The following is a 13383-nucleotide window of genomic DNA, read 5'->3' as shown; positions in this document are numbered from 1 at the left end:
CTGTGTGTCTTAGAATGATGTAGTTACATTCAATTACATATGTGGATACTGCCTGCGGAATATGTAGCGAATGGAGTTAGTAACAAAGGAGTAATACATTTAAAAGTCGTTGATGATGAAGCAGTTTTTCATGCATCTCATTGTTTATGACGTCATATCTCCTGAGCTCGAGGCCCACGAGCAAGACAGGCCGGGGCGCTTACGTCACGAAGGTAGGCCACAGCTCGCTAAACACAGCACACAAAATGCATTTCCAAACCTATTAATTCGCAACTGGGTGTGTACGTACTAAAGAGAATTGCATCTTCTGCTGGAATCTGCTGTTAAGAAGTCTTATTGATTACTTGTCGTACAACAAATTTTCAGATCAGCATTGAACACAAATCGTATAACAGCTTGTTTATAGCATTTAGTCTCTCCTGCGTAGCAGCCCTCATGTCACACAAGATGTCGTGCCTTATGCGACTGATAATCATTTTGGCATGAGTTTAATTTTATTTTACCGCAGTAGAGCCGAAACAAATTATTAGTAGGACTTCCTATCATAGTAGGTCCAATGACAGTAGTGGATTCCAGTAGAAGATGAAATTATCGTTTGTACATACACACGCAGTTACTAGTTAACAGGTGAAGAAACACAGTGTGCTGAGTTGAGCGAGCAAGGGAGTTCGGCCTGCCTTCGTGAGGTACGCGCCACGGCCTGTCTTTCTCATGGGCGTCCTGAACTAGAGTTCGTAGGTGGTGCTTATTCCGATATGCATTGCTGTCTTGCAGTAAGGGATACGTTTACCTAGTTTGGGTGAAACCTGTTGAGTGGTTGAGGAGGTGTGCAAAACACACACACAAACACACACTCACACACACACACACACACACACACACACACACACGCACACGCACACACACACTCACCAACACACACGTACATAGGCAGACACATTTTTACACAGGGTGAAATGCAGTAAATTGCTTTTTAAAATTCACGTTGTGGCGGCACTGTTGGTCGAATAGAGGGGAGAATGGACATGGTTTATACTGACTGACGGGAGGTTTGTATTCAATTGTTGTTCAGTTGCGATAACGCAGTGGACACGTGAGGAGCCCTCACTTTGTGCTGAAGTGTATTTCTCGAATTCCCATTCGATTATTGCAGTGCAGCTTGCTTTTCGTAGTAGCCTCACGAGGACGTGTTCCTGGACGGCAATCAATTTTGAATTGGATAAATGCTTTCAGAACGGGGGGGGGGGGGGGTGTTATCTGTACGAAAAGTACCTGAGAGAAGCGTTACAACACCACAAAATGTCGAACGAGTTATAGCTTCAGTACTGCAATCTCCGAAACGTTCAGCTCGGAAACACACATATGCTCTTGGCATTTCAAGATGTTCGGTCCACCCGATTCTTCATAGTGAACTGAATGTTCAGTCGCGTAGAATGTGTGTCGTCAAGCAATTGTCAGTACTGGATTACGTAACACTAAGAACATCTTGTTCAAATGGTTCAAATGGCTCTAAGCACTGTGGGACTTAACATCTGAGGTCATCAGTCCCCTAGAACTACTTAAACTTAACTAACCTAAGAACATCACACACATCCATGCCCGAGGCAGGATTCGAACCTGTGACCGAGGCAGCAGCGCGGTTCCGGACTGAAGCGCCCAGAACCGCTCGGCCACAGCGGCCGGCGAACATCTTACCGAAGAGTTGCTTGCAACCGTACTCCGTGACACAATTTTGTGTTCCTTTCTGATGCGGCACATTCTCACCTCAATGGCTGTGTAAACAAACGAAATACGCGGTACTGGAGCGACACGAACCACAGGCAAATTCACCAGGGACCTCTGCACTCAGACCGCGTCACTGTGTGGTGCGACACATCACGAGTAGGCATCGTTGGCCCTTACGTTTTCCAGGAAAATCGCCTTGCTGTAACTGTGAATTCGGATCATACTTAACTATGCTGCAAGAGTTTCTCCAGGCAGCTTTCGAGGCAATGCAATTACAGGATACCTGGTTTCAACAAGACGGCGCCGCTGCACACACAGCGGGAATTACCATGAATTTTTTGAGCCAAACATTTCTTGAAGGCTTATCTCTCGGATGGGGGATCTCAGCTGGCACGCACGATCACCGGACTTAGCCCCATGCGATTTTTGCAACTTTTTTCTTTGGAATTTTGGGGTGGCATTATGTGGAGCCGACGTACCCCGCTGGTCGTAATGGAAAGCGCTGTAACGGCTCTACGATACGTGAATGCCATCCTCCGACCGATAGTGGAACCATATCGGCAGCACGTTGGCGAGCCATTCGTCTTCATGGACGACAATTCGCACCCCCATCGTGCACATCTTCTGAATGACTTGCTTCAGGATAACGACATCGCTCGACTAGAGTGGCCAGCATCTTCTCCCGATATGAACCCTATCGAACATACCTGGGATAGATTGAAAAGGGCTGTTTATGGAAGATGTGACCCACCAACCAGTCTGAAGGATCTACGACGATTCGCCGTTGAAGAGTAGGACAATGTGGACCAGCAGTGCTTGATTAACTTGTGGATAGTATGCTACGACGAATACAAGCATGCATCAATGCAAGAAGATGTGCTACTGGGTATTAGAGGTACCGGTGTGTACAGCAATCTGGACCACCACCTCTGAAGGTCTCGCTGTATGGTGGTACAACATGCAACGCGTGGTTTTCATGAGCAATAAAAAGGGCGGAAATGATGTTTAAGTTCATCTCTATTCCAATTTTCTGTACAGTTTCCGAAGCTCTCCGAACCGAGGTGTTGCAAAACTTGTTTTGATGTTTGTATTTCAGTCAGAATGTCATACTACATTTACAAATTTAAAATTATTGTAGTGCAGATAAGCAAAACGCACACGCGCAAACAGTTTATGTTCATACATAAAAAGTACAGACACAGTCAGAAAATACGCTAAGGTTGGTTTTTTCTTATGTGTGCTAGTAGCAATGGGCATGAGAGGAAAGGGAGGACGAGGTAGCGAAAGAGAAATATGTTAACGCACAACTAAAGAATATAATCGTAAAGAAGGTGGCGAGACTCTTAGAAGGAAAAAAGAAATTAGCAAAGCTGGGAGAAGGCAGGAGAGGCAAACGTTATGAAGATGACAGAAGAAATTGCTTCAACTTTTTCTTGAAAGCAGCAGATACTGAAGTGTGCACAAAGTGCAGGGCGGCTTGTTACAGAAGGGGGCACCAGCAACAGCGGAGAAGTCGGCGCATGTTTTTCTTTCGCGAGTGGACACATCTAGGATACTAGATATATCGTACCTTGTGTTTCGAAAACGATGTAATGGAAGTTGTTTAATATCTGACGCGAGGTAATAGTGTGGTTGCTTACCGAGGAGCCATCGAAGTAGCCACAGCGTGTGGTAGTCACGTAATTTGTTTCGCTGCCATCACCATGACTAGGAATATGATGCACTGATACGGTTGTATCGGCGGCTGTTGCAGATGTAACGCACACAAGCATTCGTAGTTACCTCTCACCGTCTTGTGTTTTCACTACTCATACCACAACGAATTACGGTGCAATAACTGAGGTTAGAAAGAATGCTTGCTAGAATTTACCTTTCATATCCTATGCAAATATGTTCCGTAACTTCCTGATGGTATAGAGGTAAGCGGAATTCTTCTGGCACATTGCGACAGTATTCCATGCCCAGATTAGATGCTCATCCAAAGTTACACCGACGTTCTTCACTGTTTTGGAATAACGTAAAGCTGAACAAAAGGCAGTGAAATTCTGAGATTATTGATATCTGATGAGATACCATACTTACTTGTGCCGTTTTGGCATCTCGTTTAAGCCCCATGTTTCTCATGTTACCGCTAAAGACAGTTCATCATTCATCTGAACGATCACAGTATTTATACTTTCAGGCCTGGCACTTAGCTGAAGCAGAACAAACCCGACAGAATGTGACTGATAGAGAAGGAAAACTAAAAGTGTGCCTCAGACTGACCCCTGTGGCACTCCTGAGGGATCATGTTTCCAGGACAATATTTTATTCCCACAAACAACCATTGCTGTGTGTCTTTCAAGTAGCTTTCAAACCACTTCGGCCCAATAGCTGTGGAATTTGGTCGTCGCGTTTTCTAAGAAGTTGATGAAACTTTACAGCAAAAACGCTTTTCTAAAGACTAGTAGCGTCAATATTGTTGGCTCACGGTGATCTACGAAATAATTCAGGTCTTTAGTTACCTTAATTAGTGCAGTGTTTGTGCATGGTGTTTAAGAAAGCGGGACTGGTATTTATCATATCGATTCAATTCTCTCAAGTGTTGAGTGATTTGGTCATGAACAATATATTACAGGGCTTTGAAAAGAGCAGGTAATTTGCTAATTGGTCGGAAATCACTAGGCGATTGCACGTTTTCTACGTTAGGAATGGGTCGGACTGTGCTTCTTTCCCGTGAATGGGACATATTGCATGGAAGAATGGAAGGCGAAATCCAACAAACTGCAGATGTAATAAATGTGGTTGTAACGTCAGTTTCCATTAGTCAAATGAAAAACTTCATGTGAGTCTTAGGTTGTATGCTGCCTGCTTCAATGAAGGCCCTATATAACTAACCCTGTATTACAACTTCAAAAGGTGACTACTTATTGGGGCTAGAGGCTCCTTACATGATTTTAAAGAACTAACGAGGGCAGATTCTAGTACCCATAAGGCAGAAATCTTAATCGATCGATTTATAGGAAGCCATCATGAATGGGATATTCGTCAACCCATATTGCAGACAGAGTGGTTAGTCAATATTTGCTTTTATCTTCTCGGACAAATATATTACGAGTGACTTAAGGGGAGCCGGAGGTGCCTATGCTGCCCATGTTAAAATCACTAAGTTTGAGAAACATTTATGAATAAACTACCAAATAGAAAAGTTTGAATTTTTTTTTACATATAGAGTGGTTTAGTATTGTAGTTATGACAGAGGGATTTTGGAGTATCTTTTCTAGTTTCCTTCCAATTATTTTTTTTATTAATGACCCAAAATTTTTACAAATAATTGCTTTATAATTAAACTGAAATGAAACTACTGAACATATTGCCAAATGGCTGTGTTATAATGTAAGTTTGACCACTAGGAGTGCTGTATAAAAATTTCATCTCTCTAGCTTGAGTGGATTTTGAGAAAATGTTCCTTATATTCGAAAAATTCTAATTTACGGGAAATGGCTATCAAAGTTTCTCAATACATTCCTGCACTATAGGATGGATTATCAGGGTCTTCTTCTTCATCCTCCAAAAGCTTTCTCTTCTATTTTCTTTTCTGGCCTGTTGTTTCATCATACTTCATATGCCTTTCTCTTCTTTCTGTTCCTCTTATCCTTTCTCTGTCAATATTTCTTAGTGCTCGTACAGTGTTCACCCCAGCTGTAAATCCTAATGCCTTCAGAACTTCACACTTCACACTGTTCCCTTGGTTGTAGGTTGCTATTGCATCATAAATGCCAAAGTGCAGTGTTTTTATGCTTACAAACACCCTTTTAGAACCACTTTCCAAATCAAATTGTTTACGCTCTCATTAGGATTCTGCGTCTTTCCGTGTAGACATTTGTGTAACAATTCTGGCTGTGCTAAGTCATGAAAAATTGGTTTTATTGTTCCCTCCTGATTCTTGTACATACTGCATATTACCCGCTTTACACAAGAAGTATAATACTACCAACAACAGGCGCAACACTGAACTAATTCGAAACGGTAAACAGCGAAGCGACGATGTTCCGCGCTCTTATTCATTGTAGTATCGCAACTTGGTATTAGTGTTAATTTTCTTTTCCCTACGTTCTTCCTCTTCTTATATACACGGTTACTAAAACGTGGCATCGTAACCAGAACAGAAGTGTACGGCAATATTAAATGGAGCAAGATGTTCGAAATTCTGAGGAAAACAGGAATAAGCTGTAAGGAAATACGGGTAATATTTGTCACAGAAAACAATGTAGCCAACCCTTGCACACTCGCTGTATGCGTAACATAAGGCGCTGTATGCGTAACAGGCCGAGAAAATCCCAAGCAGTTCGCCAGGAAGTCACGAGAGGGTGTTAGATGCATTCAGCGGCCGCCCATTTCCTCTGCAGGCCTGGGGGGAAAATGGTAATAACTCCACTTCTAGGGCGAGTAGAACAATAATTCAAAGTTTACATTAAAGAGGAATGATCCAATTAATTTTCGGTAGCAAAAAAAATCGTAAATTTTTTGGATTTGACCACCTCCGGCTCCCTTTAAAACTGAATGATAAAGTTCAGTGACAGATGGTTCCATTGGAACTGCTAACTGGTCATACTGATCTCAGGTTGTAAGATTCAGAAGCATTCACGTCTGGCCAGAGACTGTTGTGAGAACAGCTTTTCTGAGGTAACACTATTCAAGGTGCTCGTCAAACCAGCGCATCTTGGCTGAGGTTGTCAGAGTTACCACTGAAACGTGTGAGTTCCCGGAAGGTCGGTATTCATGCCAGGGTGAATAACAGTTGGAATCAGTGGGCTGAGAGTGGTAAGGGCTTCAGGTCATGAGACATCCACAACCTTGCTTGAGAAGCTTAGGTAAACAAATAATATGGAGCAGAGGAACCGAACTGCGTCTGCTTCTTTTTGTTTAGGGGCGCTAAACAACCGCATTCTGACCTCAGAAGCTAAATCAGTTGAATAAGGAAAAGAATTAAATGGGATAAAATTGGAGAAGAGTAATAGGAAGTGCTCTGAATAAAACTTAGAAAAAATTAACTGCTTCTATAAATTTTGGGCCAACTTCCTGAACTGTATAGCTTCTGCCTTCTTTGTCAGAAACCACTGTCTCAATAATCTCTTTATCACGGGAAATCGCTAACCACAGCCACCTGTCAAATGAAGCTTATTATGCACAACCAGTGCGCTTCACAGTAGCGTGAACGGCACAATGAGGCTTTTTTACAGTCTCTAGTCTGTGAAAATGCCTCGAAGGGTCATTTCAAAATGAGGCCAAGCGCACATTGTCATTTTGCACAAAGAAGGACTGTTAGTGCGAGATGATGACATCACAGTGACGTCGTTCGAGCAATTAATGCTATCATTATACAAGAAACATTGACGATGTCAATCTGTTTCGCAGTCGTCGCTCGCTGACAACTGCCAAAGTTCATGAATGGCTCGTAAGTACCTCCAGGAGATAATACACGCTGGCATTTTATGCAATTGAGAGGGCTATGCTGAGGACACAACCGACTTCCAAATACGCATTACAAACGACAGTTCATATCCTCTCACAAGGGAACCTCCCCATCGCACCCCCCTCAGATTTAGTTATAAGTTGGCACAGTGGATAGGCCTTGATAAACTGAACACAGATCAATTGAGAAAACAGGAAGAAGTTGTGTGGAACTGTGAAAAAATAAGCAAAATATACAAACTGAGTATTCCACGGGTGCTCAGGAGCGTCGTGGTCCCGTGGTAGCGTGAGCAGCTGCTGAACGAGAGGTACTTGGTTCAATTCTTCCCTCGAGTGAAAATTTTATTTTCTTTATTTTTGCATAGTTATTATCTGTCCGTTCGTTCATTGACGTCTTTGTTCACTGTAATAAGTTTAGTGTCTGTGTTTTGCGACCGCATCGCAAAACCGTGCGATTAGTAGACGAAAGGACGTGCCTCTCCAATGGGAACCGAAAACATTTGATCGCAAGGTCGTAGGTCAACCGATTCCTCCACAGGAAAACACATCTGATATATTCTATACGACACTGGTGACGGCATGTGCGTCACATGACAGGAATATGTTGTCGACCCACCTAACTTGTACACTTGGCGAAGGGGTAAAAAGATTCTTCTACCTTGCCCGATTTAGGTTTTCTTGTGGATGCGATAATCACTCCCAAAAAAGTGATGAAAACATAAGAGTTTGTCATATAAACTGAAAATAAAAAATTAAAGTATTTACACGACGGTAGACTTGAACCTAGGACCTTTCGTTCCGCAGCTGCTCACGTTACCACGAGACCACGGCGCTCCTGCGTTCTCAGTCTCCTTGACATTGCATATCTTCCCATGAACTACTCAGTTTGTATATTTTGTTTATTTTTTCACAGTTCCATACAACTTCTTCCTGTTTTCTAAATTGATCTGTTTTCAGTTTTTCAAGGTCTATCCACTGTGCCAACTTATAACTAAATCTGAGGGGGGTGCGATGGGGAGGTTCCCTTGTCAGTATCATGGTGTACGAAGAAGGGAACACATCGTATAAAGCTTCGGCTAATGGTGTCAGGTCGATTGGATGATTTGTCCGACGCTTGATGATAGTCGAGAAGAGGGTGGAGGCGGCCACGTACCGATGTGTCAGACATGCAGTCACTGACAAGGGGAGGCCGCCAATTGTGAAATTCAGATTCGATTCATACTGCGCATAATAAAAGCTCATGGGCAGAGGTGTAATGTGGCAAAGCACCAATGTGCACTTCTCAGCCGTTGTCGAGAAAATCGACAGTTAAAAGAAACCGTTGCGGTGAAATACTCTCTACAATTAATAACGTTCTGCAGCGTCGTGGTGCAGCGGTAAGCGCTTGTGTTCGTAATGCGAAGGTTGCCGAATCGCATCTCGCGCCATGCAACCTTTTTTTTTTAGTATTTGTTTTTTGTAATTCAAATATATATATAAAATTTCCGGCAATCAGTTGCAACAGTTATGCATATAATAAGTTGTTGAAAGTCGTTTGTCGTGGAAAAACTGGTGACTTCGAACATCATTATGTTTTCCGTAAAGAAAGTTGTATTTCACAAATGTTATTAATTGTTTTCATAATGTTAACCACGTATAGTTAACGGAAGACGTAGAAACGATATTCCGAAACGAATACGTATAGCGTAAGTCAAACGTTCGAATTAGAATAGAGACCCCACGAACACAAATCTGCTGTGGCAGGTATGAAATATAAATTCCGTTACTCGCTCGTTACACTTGAAGAACAGACGTTGAATGGGCCAAAACGAGCCGCCGCGTAGTTGCCTGCTAACTTCGAAAGAAGGTAGATGCGGTCCCTAGCGCAACTTATAACATCGTCGAAAATCAGTGCGGACGGGAGAGCTTTGGTACACCCTGTTAAACAAACGGAAAAATGGAGGCGGTACAATTGGAGAGCGATCCTCCTTCACCAACATGCATAAGCAATTCATTAATAGTATATATATATATATATATATATATATATATATATATATATATATATGAATTACAAAAAACTAATTATAAAAAAAAATTGCATGGTGCGAGATTCGATGCGACAATCTTCGGATTACGAACACGAGCGTTTACCGCTGCGCCACGACGCTGGAGAAATTTATTTATCGTAGAGAGTATTTCACCGCAACGGTTTCTTTTAACTGTCGATTTTCTCGACAACGGCTGAGAAGTGCATTTTGGTGCTTTGCCACATTACACCTCTGGCCATGAGGTTTTATTATGCGCAGTATGAATCGAATCTGAATTTCACAATTGGCGACCTCCCCTTGTGAGCTGGGAGGAAGGAGAATAAGCCTATTTCAGGCCGGTGCCTTGCAGGGATGTCAGATGCACTCTCATGGCTATCGCGGGTAATGTGCGGACTGTGCAGTATCGGGACTGGATTCTCCAACTTATAGTCCTTCGTAAAGTCAACAGTGCGGTGATCGTTTCGTCTTTCAAGATGATAATGCACGAGCGCACCGCATCTATTCTGTGCGCATCTTCATCCCGGAGATAGGAACTAACCGAGTGCAATGGCCTGCAGTATCTGCAAATGTTGTTGCGGTTCTCAGTCTGAAGACTGGTTTGATGGCCCTCTCCATGATAATCTATCCTGTGAAAGCCTCTACATATCAGCATAACGCCTACAACCTACGTACTTTTGGATCTGCTTGCAGTTTTCATCCCATGGTCTCCCTCTACAACTTTCATCCCTCCCGCTCACCCCCCTCTCCCCCTCCCCCCCCCCACCCCCCCACACATCCCTACAAAATCAAACTGTGAATTCCTTGAAGCCACAGAATGTGTCCTATCAGCAAATCCCTTCTTTTCGTCGAGTTGTACCATAAAATTTCTTTTCTCCACAACTAGATTCACTTCCTCAGTTTTTTTTTGCTGTCCAGAGGGCAAAACTCATCTACTACCTTTAGTGTGTCTCCTCAGCAACACCTGATTTAATTTGACTACATACCATTACCCTTGCATTACTCCTGTTGGTACTCATAACCTCTTTTCAGTTACGCTACTTTAAACTGCAGACAACCGCTGCCAAGCAACTACTCATTTCGTTCAAATACTCTTGCAAGTGTTTCTCTAACTGAAAGAATTACAGTGTCACTTGCAAAGGTTCAAGTTTTTATTTCTTCTCCCTAAACTTTAATTGCTTCTCCAAATTTTTCTTTGGTTTCCTTTACTGCATTCGCAATGTACAGATTGAATGACACCAGAGTAGGCTGCAAACCTGTCTCACCCCTCCGCTACAGCTTCCCTCCACGCCCTTCCACTCTTATAGCTACAGTCTTTTTCTGTACTAGCTGTATATAATCTTTCGCTCCCTTTATTTTACCTCTGCTACCTTCAGTTCAAAACAGCGTGTTCGAGTCAACATTCTGAAAAGCTTTCTCTGAGTCTACAAATGCTGTAAATGTAGGTTGGACTCTCTTTAACTCATCTTCTAAGATAAGTTGTAGGGCTACTATTTCTTCGCGTGATTCTGCACTTCCGCAGAACCCAAACTGATCTGCCTCGAGGTGATATTCTACCAGTTCCTCCATGCTTTTGTAAAAAATTAATGTCAGTATTTTCAGACCATGGCAGCACGGTAATAACCACGCCTCTTAGCACCTACTTTCTTTGAAATTGGAATCATTAGATTCTTTTTGAAGTCTACGGCTATTTCTTCCGTCTCACATGTCTTGCGGACCAGGTGGAGTAGTTCTGTCTTGGCTGGCTCTCCAAAGAACCTCAATAATTCTGAGGGACTGTCGTCCATAGATCTTTCAGTACTCTGTCAAATTCTTCTCGTAGTGTCATATGTTCTATCCTATCTCCTTTGCTTCTTCTTCCCTATTAGTAATATTGTCTTCAAGCTTATTTCGCTTGTACAGAACGTCTACATTTTACTTCCACCTTTCAGCTTTACATTCTTTGCTTGGTAGTAGTTTATCATCTAGTGTCTTGATGTTTATGCAGTTGTTTCAGTTTTGCTCGAAACATGTTCCTATACGAGATATCCATCTTTACCCTAGTTATACATACTACAATACCTTGCCATTCCTGCTTAGCCAATTTGCTTTTTCATTTTTAGACTACTTTATTCCATTTCGCCTACTTCATTTGCTGCACTTATTTTCTCCTTTGGGCAGGTGCTATCCCAGGATCTGTACTAAGCGAACGCAAGATTCAACTATACACTCCCTTTCATCCTCAGAAAGCGGCAAAGTTTACTTCTGTAGCTTAGAGAAAGGGCGCAAGAGGCTGACAGCATTTTTCAGCAACGAGCAACAACTGAAGCTGTAGAAATTTATCATGCCTGTCACTATATCGGAAGTTCGGACAAGAGGGAAACAGAATAACCACAACGTGTTGTTTACAGGGCCGCTATTATCTTAGTAATACAGTAAATAAAATAGTAAGTAATTAAATTACAAAGCAACTTATTATCACCAAGCGCGAAATGCGACTCATTGTCCGTATACTGAGTTGGAGAAATAACAGACGCTGTCTTAATTCACCTCTGACCATTGAAAGGGTCCTGTAGCCACCTTTCATTGCCAACTCTCGTAGTGGTCAAGTCGGCAAAGAGGTTTCCGCTACTTGTGAGAAATCCACCTGCGTTAGGTTGGTGGCGGAAATGGCATCTTGGGGTTTTCCGGTCCACGCGGAGCGTGGAAGAGGCTGGAGAAGCGGGAGGCAGTCTGCCGCCGGTACGGGAAGCATACACAGCTGTGCTCCAGTCGAAGAAGGGTGAGTTGGACTGACCGCGTGGCGCGTTGTCACATAGAGAGGGGAGCTTTTAGCTTTTGGTCTCGAATTTCGTCTTATAAAGATTTATTTGCTGGGTTGCAGCAGGGAATGCAAGGCTTTTGTAGACTTTCAGTTTGATTCCCAATGTAGTCTTGACTTCGATCCGTGAGAGGAACGCAGCACAAAGGAGTTGCATATGTTGAAGTGCCCTCGGTTCAGTGTGAATGTTTATGTGCCTACAACTGTGTGTGTATGCTTCTAATCTTTTCCGGATCTTGGTAATTTTTGAGTATTTGTGAATTTTCTTTGTCTCATGTGACTAAAATTTGGCCACGGTCCATAGAAATTGTCTCCGCAGACCGAGTGGGCACGCGAGTCTGTTATGAAACGTATAGTATTTCACAAGCAATTGTACATAGTTAGCATGAAACAGCAGTCTATAGATGTACTACATCAATGTTTTAAGGAATAAATAATTTTGCCTTCAATCTTATCTAGTGTACCGATGTTACGTCGCCGTTACCTTCACCATTTACCTTGTAGTTTTCCTTGTTGGCCCATCTATAGCGTTTCCATGTGCACAGGTGTAGTGATTAGTGTCCCTTTTTTTATCTGAAACAAATGCTCTGGAAGAGATCGTGTTTTCACGAATCTTGCTGCAGGCTGCACTTACGCATGGTGTTCACGCGCTCTTTACTTTACTCAACATTTGATTCACGGGAAGAATGCCTGGATCATATTAATAATTACATCCCATTCTTTATCAATGACTTTACAATGAATGTTCTTTTGTGAGTTTTTATTATTAATAAATTAAGTAATTTTCCGACTCAGTGCTACCTCTTCTTTCTCGTGTGGCTAGAGTTGGTGGCGACCCTATCTTTTACATTGATTTCAGTGTCAAATAGCATTTTCTTATTCAAAGTGCGCGTGGCTCTTTTAGCTATCAGGATACATTCAAAGGGCGCTTCATGCTTCTTACACGTAGCGTCCTTTTATTCACGCTACTTACACCATATCCGTCACACGACACCGACATGGTTAATACAATACTCTGCACTATTTTAAGTCTGTTGTGACGTTCTCTTTGATACTCCTGTAGCAGTACTGCAGGTGCCTTACCAACGGTTCTGTTTGTATCATTCCAGTCAACAGAGCCGCCTAATGCCGTGCCTAAGCCTGCACTACTTGCTATCGATATTTTTTTTTTTTTAATTTGTGTCTGAACAAGACTCATACAGACATCGTCATACATATAAGGTTTAACATATCGTCATAAACATAAAATTAGAATAGAATCATATTAGAAGACGACCAGCTCACCCAGCGAAAAGGCATACAAAACGCGGCATATTCTGAAGTCCTTCAGGCACGGCGGTACGGTGATATATGGCAGCAAGCAGCACTCGATGGTGA

The sequence above is a fragment of the Schistocerca nitens genome, chromosome 7 (genome assembly GCF_023898315.1).
Source record: "Schistocerca nitens isolate TAMUIC-IGC-003100 chromosome 7, iqSchNite1.1, whole genome shotgun sequence".
Classification (NCBI taxonomy): domain Eukaryota; kingdom Metazoa; phylum Arthropoda; class Insecta; order Orthoptera; family Acrididae; genus Schistocerca; species Schistocerca nitens.
Note: the sequence above shows the minus strand (reverse complement) of the source record.